The 12,078-nt window shown below is 42.1% G+C and overlaps 1 protein-coding gene and 1 long non-coding RNA gene across 5 annotated transcripts in view; one reads left to right on the top strand and one right to left on the bottom strand.

Moving 5' to 3' along the window:
- The window catches only part of FHIT (fragile histidine triad diadenosine triphosphatase), a 1,435,036-nt gene that overhangs the window by 1,355,203 nt on the left and 67,755 nt on the right, over positions 1-12,078 (top strand). The gene's annotated exons all lie outside the window — the stretch shown is intronic.
- The window catches only part of LOC115508432, a 367,104-nt gene continuing 365,188 nt past the window's right edge, over positions 10,163-12,078 (bottom strand). Inside the window, exon 3 of the long non-coding RNA XR_004343269.1 lies at positions 10,163-10,434. This is a non-coding gene — a long non-coding RNA (uncharacterized LOC115508432). The remainder of the gene's footprint in view (positions 10,435-12,078) is intronic.

Here is a 12,078-nt window from a genome sequence, read left to right as displayed (position 1 = left end):
AGGAACTGGGGGGCCAGAGCCACTAGATATACAGAACGCTTTGTGTAAAATCTCTCAATTTGTGAGTATTGACAACACTGAACAAGCCATGCAAAGCATTCAGAGGGCCTGAACCGGCCTGGAAACTGCCACTTAGCAAACTCTGGCACACCCTGAGGAGAATGTGGGAAAGGCAAAGGTGACTGGCAGCCAGGAGTGTCAGGGAAACTTGTGGAAGAAGCAATATTTGATATCGCCTTGGGAAAATGAATGGAGGCAGGACAAGGGCTTCTCACATAGAGGAGAGGGAGTAAGCAAAGGTATGGACCTGAGAACCTGGAGCTTGTGGTCAGGAAAGGGCAAGGATCCTGGGAGCCGGAGCCCAGGGCATGAGCAAGGGTTGGGGGACCAACATGCAACTTTAGGCCAGAGAAGTCAGTGGAGGCCAGATGCTCCAGTGACCTTGTGCAGGTCACTTACCCACTTGGAACCTCACTGTACTCACCTGTACAATGAGGATGGTGAAATCTGCCTTCCAGAATTGTCAGAAGGAATTGATGGGGTCGAGCATAGAAGATGCCAGGTGTTACGGCTGGCATCGATATAGAGTATTTAATAAGTATTGGTTCTTCCTACTATTTAATAAAAAAACTTTATTCTGCTTTCACTGCAGCAGTAGTGAAGAGCTGCTATTTTTTTTTTCTTTTTTTAAAGAGTACATTTTCACTTATTTATGGAAACCAAATATCCAGAATGTACAAAGAAGAAAATAACAATCATCCATGTGCTTACCACCCAGAATTAACCATGCCTCATATATTGGTGGATTTGCATTTGCATCTAGCCTATTTCCAAAAAATCATTCTTGATTATGTAAAAAATAATAATATAACCATCAAAAGAAATTGTTAAAAAGTAGTACATTGCAGAAAATGAGAGACACACATTTACATCCTGCCATGATTCCATTGGGTGTGAGTCATCTAAGGCAGCCTTACATGCACCATGGATAAAAGGATGGGTGCTTCCTAAAGGATTATGGGGTTCCTGTGAGGATTACATGAGCACAGAAGTAGCATGGGCCTGACACATAGTGCTCACCAGGTGTTGGGCCAGAGGAGTTAGCATAGCAGCATGCTGTAAATGGCAGGCCCAATTGTGCAATTCTATAGAGTAGTTTCTGGATAGCATTTAGTGGGTGTCTAGAATTCAAGTTGGACCCCAGACTCAAAGGTCTCCTGTTCATCCTCAGTTTGCAAAGAAATGTTCAACACCTCTTGTGGCAAGCGAGAAAGGGGGAGATGATGGTGAGTTGTGCTTTAGCTCTGCCATTTTTGACTGAATGGTAATACATGAGTCACTCTGAGCCTCTGGTTTCTCATCGGCAAGATGCGAACAGTTCTGCCAGCCTCTCATGATCCTTGGGAATGTTGTGCGCTGATGCATGGAGAGCTCCACAGTGAAGTCAAGAAATGTCAGTCCCTCTCCTCTCTTCATCTCTCCCTCTCCCCCTCTTCCCCTCCTGCTCCATCTCTTTTTGGTTTTGGTTTAACACTGAGCAAGGAATGCTCACAACGTGCTTACACAGTCCTCCTGGTTACATTTTAGACCCTGCCTATTTTCCTGAGTATTCCTCTGATCCTGATTCTATAGTTAATGAGTATTGATTGTGACATCTGTGTTCACTGGTGGCCCAAGAAGGGGGTACACATGTTGGCTGCCTCTGGTTAACAACTCAGCTGAAGGCAGGAAGCAAATTTGCTGTTAGAAGGTGGTCCTTTGCACCTGAAATTCATTATAGATTTTAACCCATTTTGAAAATGCATCTTTATGAACCAGAGTAAAAGCCTGGGCCGCTTGGTGAGAAACCCATTTTGCTTAGTGTTTAAAAAATCTGGCACTGCCTGGTTCCTTGAGCTTTGCTAAAATTTGCTATAGCTGCTTTTTACCATAAAGCAGGTGTCAAGTGAAGACTCTGTGTATGTTTATGATCATTATGTTGTATTAAAGAGTTGCACTGAGTTCCAGAATGAGAACAAGAATATTGCATATTCCTTTACCTGCAAAGCAATTAAATTATTGTCTGACATGTTTATAGCTCCAGAACCAGTAATCAGCTTTTAGTCTGAATAGAGGATATGGTGTTATAATCCAGTGCTTTGCTGAGAGGTTCACATTTAGCTTTTGCATTTGATAATTTAATTTAAATAATACTGAGTGAGTACAGTTACAGTTCTTGGCAATTGTCAGAGTCACAGGAAAAAAAAAGTCAATGCACAAACTGATTTTTTGTAAATAATTTTGTATTCCTGAATGGTTTTTACTTCCTTGTTATTAACCTCTGCTGCCCTCACTGAATAAACCAGAAAATGGTAGTAGCGTCTAAAGTCACAAGTATTATGTCTCTCTTTGTTCCCTTTTCCCTCTTCCTATGGAAACAATATCTGAGCAATCTCCAAATTTCCATGAGACTGTGAAAGGCTGGCAGTGAACCATTAAAAAAAAAATCCCCCCAAAGGGACTTTTTTCTTGCAAGATGCCTTTATGTATTAAAGATCAATTTTCTGATAAGATTCTCCGTTCCAGAGAATATTTGGTAATTTTAGCAAAAGTAAGTACTTGCCACAGGAATAGTGAATCTCAAGTTAATGCCCAATAATATCACAAACTAAATGAAAGAAGTTGCAAAATGAGTCAGTTCTCTCCAACATTCCCCTCCAAAAATAGTTTTTGGAATGATTTCAGGGTTTTTTAAAGGTTTTTTAATGTTTATTTATTTTTGAGGGAGGGGTGGAGGGAGAGGGCAGAGAGAGAGGGAGACACAGAGTCTGAAGCAGGCTCTGGGCTGTCAGACAGAGATTGACACGGGGCTTGAACTCACAAACGGTTAGATCATGACCTGAGCTGAAATCAAGAGTCAGGAGCTCAACCAACTGAGCCACCCAGGTGCCCCCCCCCATGCTTTTTTTTCTTTAATTAAAAAAAAAATTTTAATGTTTATTTATTTTTGAGAGAGAGAGAGAGAGAGAGCAAGCACGAGTGGGGGAGGGGCAGAGAGAGAGGGAGACACAGAGTCCAAAGCAGGCTCCAGGCTCTGAGTTATCAGCACAGAGCCCTACACGGGGCCCGAACCCACAAACTGTGAGATCATGACCTGAGCCAAAGTTGGAAGCTCAACCTACTGAGCCACCAGGTGCCCCTAGGATTTTCTTTTATAGTTTCTTGCTATCAAGATTTCTTTTTCACAGGATATATTTATTTTAGGGCAAAGTGTCCCATTGGTTTCAAAACGTGAATCTTTAGTAACAACTTCAAATTGTTGTGACTTCTACCTTTTCCCTTCTACTTGCCAGGCACAAAATAACCCACACAGATTACCCCCATCTGTTTGAAAATCATAGACCTTGAGAAAGGAAGTGCATGTATTTTGCCATTAATCAATGTTTTTTGGAAGGCATTCCTTCTCCATTTTGCATGGCATTATAACCACGACCAATATGAACTGTCTCAGCTTTGTCAGGCACCAACTCTTGATTAGGAGTCCGGAAGATCCAATGACTTCGTTTATTTTTACTGTGCCTGTCTGTGCCTTTTCACCTGAAATACTAATCAGTTGCAAACGTTGCACACATCCACCTACATAAGCCGTCAAAGGAAGATTCCTATACCATAGAATGACATTTTCCAACAGACACCATTTAGAACTGAGTTAAATAGATATATCTTCATAGATTTCCTAGTGTTTCTAATCCGTGGGAATCTTCCCAGGGAAGGAAATGAAGTAATTGCAAAGATGTGCCTCTTTCCTTTGGTATTTAGAATTAGCCTGGCTGGCCATGTGTAAGCCTTGCTGAGAGCACACCAGTGTAGCTGGGGTTTAGACAAGGCCTCCCATTTATACCTTAAATGTGTCTGGGAAAGAACACCTTGAATTGCCCCAATGCATGTTGAGAGGTCTCTCTTTCCACTAAAGAATAACCCTTACTCTCTGTTGGCCATGGCAGTAGGTAGTTTTCATCCATAATCTCTTTCAAATATTCCAACCACCAAAAACCCCATCAATCCCCATTTTCCACATGCTGAAACTGAATAGTAGAGAGGTTAGCTGACTTGCCCATGGTCATGCTGTTGGGAGCAAAAGAGCTGAGATTAAATGCAGGGTTTCCCATTCCAAAATCCCATGCTGTTTGCATGTCCTCACATACTCCAGCCACTACTTGGGTGTGTGTATCAGCCAATGTCCATTAATGTATAATATTTCTAAGCATGTCTGTAGCCTTGACCTTTGGTCAGTATTGATCACCTTGAATCCTTATCTGGTATGTTTGATTATGAAAATAGTTGCTAGTATCTAAGTAGCAATGATGCAGCCATACATGGAGACTTGTGTGATTTTTTTTAAAAAAATTTTTTTTTTCAACGTTTATTTATTTTTGGGACAGAGAGAGACAGAGCATGAACGGGGGAGGGGCAGAGAGAGAGGGAGACACAGAATCGGAAACAGGCTCCAGGCTCTGAGCCATCAGCCCAGAGCCCGACGCGGGGCTCGAACTCACGGACCGCGAGATCGTGACCTGGCTGAAGTCGGACGCTTAACCGACTGCGCCACCCAGGCGCCCCGAGACTTGTGTGTTTGAATAACTCCCAGAATCATAGGATTCATGTGACCAGAAAGTGAGCCCATGGTTTTTTGGTTTTGTTTTTTTAATGTTTATTTATTTTTGAGAGAGAGAGAGAGTGCAGGGAGTAGAAAAGAGAGAGGGAGACACAGAATCCAAAGCAGGCTCCAAGTTCTGAGCTGTCAGCACAGAGACCAACGTGGAGCTTGAACCCACAAACCACGAGATCATGACCTGAGCCGAAGTCAGATGCTTAACCAACTGAGCCACCCAGGCACCCTGGAATTGAGTCCTTGGTTTAATCTTCTTCCCTCCCACTATCTAGCTTTCCTGGTCAAAACTTACCCAAATCACATAACCCTGTACTTAAGTCTACTTTAGTTCACCTTGATTTCGACCTTGAGTGATTAAGCCAACGACACAGAGGTGATCAAACATCTGTGGGCAGTGTAGACACAACCCCTTCTGTGTCTTAGGTCTTTCTGAGCAGTTTCAGATGTAGTAGCTCTTAACCCCCTATAGGGGGTTAATATTATACATCAAAGAGAAGACTTGAGAGAAGCCTTTTCATCTGGGGGGCTATTGCTTTGAAATGTTTCCCAGCAGAGAGGCTCCAAGAAATGGAACCATAGAATTCAAGAAGCAATCACCAAAACACAGGTTGGCAGCTGTGAAGGGCCATGAGCAGCTTTCCAGGCAAGTTTAATATACTTGTGATAGTAAATGTTCTTCACAGGAACAGGCCTGATAAAATCCTGCGAACATGGGTACTTTATCATCACAAATGTAACAATTTTCATTTGTTTTAATTCCATGATTAGTTCTGTTAATAAAAATGTCTATTTAAACTATTTAAGACGCCCACTAAAATTCTCTAATATTAATTTCATGGAAAAATTCCAACAGAACTATATTAGTTTTTCCCCCATTAAGGTAACATTATGGACTTTTAATGGAGCTCTCAGCTATAATGGTTTTTATTGACCTAATTATTAAATGAATTAAAATTTGTCTCACCGCCTTCAAAATTATGTAATAGCAGCATCAGAGGGAGTGCCATGGTTGGTTACCAAGGGGTAAAAAAGGAGAGTTCCTGAACTACACACACCCTTTATATGAGGAAATATCAATGATGCTGTTGCTTCATTGAACGTATTTGCCTTTCACTATTTAAGATACTTCTAATACCAAAAGGATACTTTGCGGTGAGTGAGTTATACTGCCCTACATGGGGAACTTCAGCTTTTGCTTCCTTGCTCTTAATGCTTGTCTCTTGGGATGACTTCCACAAATAATTTAGAATTTTACTGGGGCATCTGGGTGGCTCAGTTGGCTAAGTGTTCAACTTCAGCTCAGGTCATGATCTCACAGTTCACGAGCTTGAGCCCTGCATTGAGCCTCATGCTGACCACTCGGAGCCTGGAGCCTGCTTTGGGTGCTGTCTCTCTGTCTTTCTGTCTCTCTGTTTCTCTGTCTCTCTCTCTCTCTCTCTGCCCCTGCCTTGCTTGTGCTCTCTCTCTCTCTCAAAAATAAACATTAAAATAAAAGGCATTTTAACAATGATATTAATTATATGATATAACCTTTGAGGAGGTTTTTACAAATGAGTTTTTAGCTCAAAACTAATATGGTCAGTGAAATAAATTGAAATAGCACAGAGGGAAGAGAGTAAAATATCAAACCCAACTGTCCAGAAATACTGCTGTTAAAAGTGTGAGGAAGCTGTTTGTACATTATCAATCTCTGCCTTCTAATATTTGACATTTCTTTGGCACAGATAAGTGGCACCCCTGTCCCTAATTCCCTCTCCCTGTTCCAAGGCAGACATCACTAAACGATTGCTGCACCCTTTCTCACTGAGCCATGCAATCTGGGATTTATCTCGGGCCTGTGCTTCAGATAAACCTGTCTACTAAGACTTGACATGGGAATTGAAACCTATTTTGTATCCTTGATAGTCACAATTTATAAAGTGTGCTCCTAGACAAATACATATGAATCTCATTTGCTCATCAAGGAAATCCTGTGAGCAAAGGAGAAACTTATCAGTCCTAGTTAGCAGACCAAATCCCAAGACTCTGTAAGGACGGTACTAAATCAGGGCATATAGCTGGTGAGGAGGAGTAAATTAGAATGAAAAGGCACAGCTCCTGACTCCTGCTCTATTGATTGCTCTGTCAGGCTTTCATTATTTCATTCTACACGTATTTATCGAGCACTTTCTATGTGTCAGGCACAAGATAATCAGCAATGAGCGAAGCAGGCCTGGTCTCTGCCCTCAAGGAATTTCCATTCTGGTGAAGACAGATAATAAACTCACAAATAAATAAGATGATTTTAGGTAGCAATGGATACTATGAAGAAAATAATTGGATAGACATAGCTTCACTGGTTCAGGGAGTTGCAGGGAAGTTCTCCCTGAAGACTGACATTTGAGTGGAAATCCAGCAGAAGAAGGATCCATGATGAAGACTCTTGGGAACAAAATGTGAAACAGAAGCAGAGGGAGAGAAGCTGATGCAAAAGGTTGAGGATGGAAGGAGTCCCGTGTGTTCAAGAGATACCTGAGAATAGGTCTTGGGGGAGAAGGAAAGAGGTAGGCTGGGGCCAGATCATGCAGGGCCAGGGTAAGGGGTTTGGATTTTAGTTTTCTTTTATTGGACACCTAGAAGAGAGCATTGAGTACAAAGCAACCCAACCCAGTGCACGTTGAGCACAGAGTGGAGACATTGTGGCTGGCCTCCACAGCAACATCTACCCAGTCACTAGACACAGTTTTGTCTTGAATGCAAACTAGAGCAAACCAGGTCTTGCTGTCAGTGCACACTCCTACGCATGGCTCCCTGTCCCCACCTCCTCCCCACAGCCACGGACTGGAACATATACAAGGACCACAGGGCAGGACATTCAGTAGAGATTCTGAGAGAGACAGAAATGAAGAAAAGTTCATTGTGTGTCATACAAAACTTGAATAATGCACAGCTTCCTGCAAGGAAATAGGTATATAAACCCGTTGGAGCTAAAAAGAGAAGGCTTGCCTTCCAGTCACCATTTAGTTTTTTTTGTTGTTGTTTTGTTTTGTTTTTGCCAGATGGCAGTTTTATGGTTTTATTAACACAAATGAGATGTGCACATAAGCTGTCTATTTATTTTTTTCGCCGCATAGCCTGGCATTGGATTGGTGACCCTGATGTCCAGCTGGGTTTGTTTCCACAATGGCTTTGTTCTTGGAAGAGACATTGTGAGCATAAACCTCAAGTTCTGGCCCTTGAATCTTCCTCATACCCTGCTGTTACTGCCTCTGGGTTTCCGCCGGTTGTGCTCGATTTTGACATATCATTTTGACTGGTGCCAGATGAACTTCTTGATCCTCTTTTGAATGATCTTGGGCTTTATCAGAGGTCTGAGAACGGCAGTGATGCAGCGTAGGAGATATCACCCCCGCGGGCAATGCTAAGAAAGATAAGGGTCTACGGCCACCACTTCTGATTGAATGTAGCTCTCTTCTTCTTGGTGGGTACATCTCTTTGAACATAGTCCTTAACACACTATTAAATTCACCCTCATTGTGCTGTTTTGGTTTGTTTTAATCGCTATATACTTTCTGAGGTAGCATTATTTTCATAAAAATAATAAGAGCCGTTGTCATTATCATTAACAATATCTGCAGTCTGCTGAGTAATGTCTATATGCCAGACACTGTGCTAAGTGCTTTCACTGCATTCTCTCAACCTTCTGAGTAGTTACTATTACTATGCTGTTTTACAAAGGCAGAAACTTAGCCACAGGAAGATTAACTAGAGCTTACCCAAGATCATCCAGAGAGGGAAGATAGAGTCCAGGAGATTTAACTTCACCAAAAAAGGACCCTCACATATATTGTCAAATGAAAGAGTGTGCAGGAGTTTGGGAGTAAACTAGGACTGAGTTGGAGACCTGTGACAGTTTCTTCAACTGTAATCCAGGGGTTATGACAGCACTGACTTCAAAGTGTTTGGTGGAATGAAATGAGATATAATTAAACACATAGGAGGGTGCCTAGCGCACAATAAATGTGCCCCCACAAACCATGTCATGTGGGCACTAGGCCTTGGTGCCCTGACATGCAAGTTAATAGTAGCTGTCTCAGAGGACTCTTGAGGACATGATAGTTTGCAAAGTTCTTAACACAGCACCTGGTATTTTCCTCTGCACCCTGTAAATAGTGGGGGGGGGGGGGTGGCGCTCATGCTAATCTAAGAACAAATGATGTCTTGAATTTGTAACACCCATTGCAAACCAAAGTAGCAATTGGGGAGATCTCTTCTGTATCATCATTTCTGAAACAGGAAAAAACTCGGTTATTGATAACATGAGTGCATCTGAAATCAACTTGTGGTAATGCTAATGAGCTGACACATTTTAACTCTGTCTGATACTGTTTCAGAAGGAGACATTTGTGCTGCAGTGGACAAATTTAGTGCAAGACCTTTGAAGGAAAGTCTGATGTGTGATATTTAGTATAAGTCAGCTTCTGATAACAGTATGTTCTAGAGAATTGCAGATGTTCTCAAATCACATAATATTTCTCTAAAAAACTGTGTGTGATATTTATCTGATAGAGCATCTGGCATGACGGAGAGTGTTTCTTTTTTCCTGATTTAAAAACAACACCAATACTGCAGATCTCTGGCTGAGCTCATCTGAAACATCCTGCATATGTGGCAGTGAGATTAATAGATTCCAGAATTGTGTCCCATGCTCACCCAGGGTTCATGTTAATGTGAAATGCAGTTGGTAAGTGCTGTGGCCTGTATCTGCCTTGTTCTTGAGGATCGCGTGGGCCAGGCCAGGACTGAGGGCACTGCTGAACCTGAATGAGGAAGAAAACAGGATTGCTGCCTTCATTGGGCTTGCTCTCAAGCACCAGGTCTTTTTCTCTCTGAAGTTATGCCCCCATTAAGGACAAAGAAATAGAAAGTTTTCCTCTTTCAAATGAGGCAGCAAGGCAATAACTTCCCTCCAAAGGTTTTATCAACTTGAATCAAATCTTTCTTGGAAAGACCTGTCCCCTAATCTCACCAAGGTCGTGTAAATTCTTCATTTCCTTAAATTATTCTCTGGCCATGCTCTGAAGGAAGCCTTCACTGAATTCTTGCAATGACTGTGCTTCTGGTAGGCAGCATAGGGGTGGGGAGGGGAGGGTTTGGTGAGTGCTGTTCTGGAAGCTGGAAGGCTCCGGTTATCTCTGGCACTAGCCATGTGACCTTGGGCAAGGCCTGGCTCTCCTTGTCATCTAAGGCACATGAGGGACTTGGACACAGCTTCCCTTCATCTGTAACACCATGTCAACACCAACTTTGCCCTTCCCCTCTGGAGACAGACGCTTGATGTGCAAATTCCTTCTGTCCTGTAATGAAGAATGGCTGCTTCTTTATTTAGCCTGCAAATTCCCCTTCTTTGTTTGTAATGACCATCTAAAATAGAAGTTCTTACGCTGGAGTCCCCAGATAGACCCTTAAATGAGATGCAAAAGCTGCAATATAGATGAAATATTTAAGGAGCCAGGGGAAAGCTTTATGATTTTCATTTATTTATTCAGTAAATATTGAACACCTATTATCTTCCAGGCAATGAGCTAAGCAAGGGAAATAAAATGGTGATCTGGGCAGATACAGTCCCTGACCTCCCAGAGCCTCCTTTGTAATCAGGAAGATTCTAGAAATGAGTAAATGGGCGATCATGGTGTGGTAGGAAAGAGGTATGGTGGGTTCACGGGAAACACATAAGCTGCTACAGGAGCTTGGGAGAAGGGCTCCTCACCCAGACACGATCAGATTTTCACAGGAGTTCAGACCTACAGAAACAAAAAAGAATAAATGCTTCAGAAATAAAGGGAAATTGACATGATGCTAGTATGAGCATACATGAAGAAGTGATAACAGGTGGACAGATACACTTGAGATGTTAATTCATGGCTAATAAGGCACTCAGCACTGCAAAGTTTGGCTTAAAAGCTTTAAATGATCATTGCCATCACAATCATAGCTAATGCATATTGAGCTCTTAGTATGTACCAGGTTCTTGCTAGGCATTCAACATCAGTTATCTGATTTAATCTTCACAAAATATCTGTGAGAAAGTCATATAGTCTGGCTTTATACATGAGAACGCAAGGGCTCATGGATATTAAATTATCAAGGTCCTCCAGCCAAAAAAAATAAAAATAAGAAGTAGCAAATCTGGGATTTAAATTCAGGTCTGGGTGATTCTTAAGCTTAGCACAAGTGTAGATCTTTGGATAATGGGGAGGGTGTACCTGGAAACTTCACCTTCCAAATAGTTGCAGAAGCACGTTTTCTTGGGGCTTTGTATCTTTTGGATCAAATCTAAGGCCAGGCCTTACATTTAAAAACAAAAACCAAACGTCAATACCATCTGTTTCTCCTCACAGTGGAAGACATTCTCTTCTGGGCAGGCTTTGAGAGGCCCTCAATTACCAGCTCAAATTGAGATGGTTTAGTACACTTGTCTGTGGCCCAAAACCAGTCATGGAGTTCAAAGAAGCAGCAAAGCTCTAAGGGGCTTATTAACAATTTAACATTTCCAAAGCATGTGGGATTGCTAATTCCATTTGCCACAGAAATGCTGGCATAATGATTGAGACCTAGTCACTGTAGGAATGCCAAACTGTGAAATCCATTGTGTAGTGGCATGGTCCCCACTGTCTTATTGTAAGCCGCTGTAAGATCCTCTTTATCTGGCAGAGCACCTTACTCTCTCTCTTACAATTGACATTGACACCTCCACATCCAGAGTGTCTGTATTATCTCTTCCTTCTCTTATGAGAGTTTGATCCAAAAGATACAAAGCCCCTTAGCTTTTATGGATAGTCTTACTCCCCAAACACCTGGGGCTGTCCTTGCCCTAAGAAGTAGGCTGGTTTATCATTCAACAAGCTTTTACTAAGGGCAGGGGATATAGAAGGGAGTGAGCCCATGCTCTCGAGAAGCCATGGTCAGTAATCAAAATTCTTTCAAGGAAGGAGGAAGGATTTATTTGTTCATGTAACCGAAATTCTAATGGTAGAGTTGATTCAGGCATGGCTGGATCTGGAAGCATAAGCAATGTCACTTCGTGTCTCTCTACTTCTTTCACACAGCTTCTTCCCAAGGAAGGTAATGTGAACACCAGCAGTTCACATTAGGTTAGATTAATCAGGATTATATCCTATTAGGTTATAGTGGAACGATTGTTTTTGCCAGCAATGCTTATTAAAATTTTGCACAGAAAACTCTGGTCCAACTTGAGTTACATACCCATTGCTGAACCAGGAACCATGGCCAGAGGGATAGGGTGCTCTGAGCAACCAGATCTAGATCCTGAGTCCATGTGTGAGGCCATGTAGAAACAATTCCATCCCAAGCACGAAGAATACAATAGTTCCTTACAAGGGAAAGGGGTGCCATACACAGATTGCAGAAGGAAAGCTGTGTTTACA

This window comes from Lynx canadensis, chromosome A2 (assembly GCF_007474595.2).
Source record: "Lynx canadensis isolate LIC74 chromosome A2, mLynCan4.pri.v2, whole genome shotgun sequence".
Taxonomy (NCBI): domain Eukaryota; kingdom Metazoa; phylum Chordata; class Mammalia; order Carnivora; family Felidae; genus Lynx; species Lynx canadensis.
Note: the sequence above shows the minus strand (reverse complement) of the source record. Positions and strands in the feature narration are given on the sequence as shown.